Here is a 1716-nt window from a genome sequence, read left to right on the forward strand (position 1 = left end):
ATTTAAAAACATTATAAAACTATTATTTTTAAGTGTGAATTTTATGATACTGGTGCAGCTAGATCAGTGGAATAGAATAGAAAGCTAAGGAATACAGTGCAAGCTTGCAGCACAGTCAAAATTCTGAAGTAAAATTATCTCATTATAATCATCCTCAAATAAATTCTTACATGTCCTTAATAAACGTGTTCACTAAAAATTGACACAAATGCAATGTACCACTAAAATACATGTACAGATGCACATGTGATGCATGCATACACATACAGGTATGTGCACAGAGACACGTGCATGCACACACATGCACAATAACACCGATCAGACATAGATGGAAGACAAATGAATCAGAGGGGAAAAGCACATAGAAAGCAACACACCTTCTCTCCATGAGCTTTCTAAATCGGCCGTTTCTCATCCTAGAAACATTGCTCTCCTGGAGTGAGGGAGAGCCATGACTTTGGAGCCAGGCAGCCCAGGTTTGAATCCCGGCACTGTATTATTATTATTATTTTTTTTTGAGGTGGAGTCTCCCTCAGTTGAGCCCGAGTTTCGCTCTTGTCACCCAGGCCGGAGTGCAGTGGCACGATCTCGGCTCATGGCAACCTCCACCTCCCAGGTTCAAGCAATTCTCTTGCCTTGGCCTCCTGAGTAGCTGGGTTTACAGGAGTGCACCACCATGCTTGGATAATTTTTGTATTTTTAGTAGAGATGGGATTTCACCATGTTGGCTAGGCTGGTCTCAAACTTCTGGCACTTTATAATCTTTATGCTGTTTACAGCCATTGTAACCTTTTGGAAAGTTAACCAATCTGTGTTTAATGGCATCAGTTGAAATATTGAAAAAAATAACCATACCGTCTCCTAGGGTTTGTAATGATTAAATGAGTGAGTGTTAGAACAGTGCTCAGAATAAGGACTCAATATGGATTAGCAATATTGTATTTTGGCAAAACTTAAATATTTAAAAAATAGAGTTTACAAAATAGGAGAAATTAAGGGCAATGACCCTGGTGTTAGCAAGAAATAAGTCCTATTCACAAACCCTACACACTTTAAGCACATCAATAACTCTCTATGAGGCTATTTTTCTAATATACATGAATAAAGATATTAATCACCTCATTATATTATGAAATTTATAACAAGAACAAAGGCTTTAAATGGTAAATGTGTGTTAGTGATTTTATTTTCATTTCTTTCTTTTCCATCTTACTTTAGTATGGTGCATGTGGCAATTAATGGACCAATATTGATACATTCTTAATAACTCAGGTTGTACTTCATTTGGATTTCCTTGGTTTTTATTTGAGGTCTTCTTCTGTTTCCGGACCCTGCCCAGGATCCCACATGCTACTGAGTCCTCAGGTCTCCCAGCTTCCTCTCAGCTGTGAAAGTTTCTCGGGCATTCCTTGTTTTGATGACCTTGACAGCTCTGAGGAGCACTGGCCAGGTGCTCTGTAGAATACCTCTCTATTGGAATTTGTCTAGTGTTTTCTGATGGTCAGACAGGGCTTTCGGATTTTGTGTGTGTGTGTAAGGAAGACCACAGAAGTGAAGTGACATTTCCATCCCAGGATAACCCGGTTATGTACAGACAACATGATTCATCACTGTTGAGGTTCACCTCGATCACCTGGTGGAGGTGGGATTTCCTGGGCTTCTCCACTGTCATGTCACTATACTTGCTCCTCTCCATGTGCATTCTTTCCAAGGAAG

Source organism: Theropithecus gelada, chromosome 4 (genome assembly GCF_003255815.1).
Source record: "Theropithecus gelada isolate Dixy chromosome 4, Tgel_1.0, whole genome shotgun sequence".
Taxonomy (NCBI): Eukaryota; Metazoa; Chordata; class Mammalia; order Primates; family Cercopithecidae; genus Theropithecus; species Theropithecus gelada.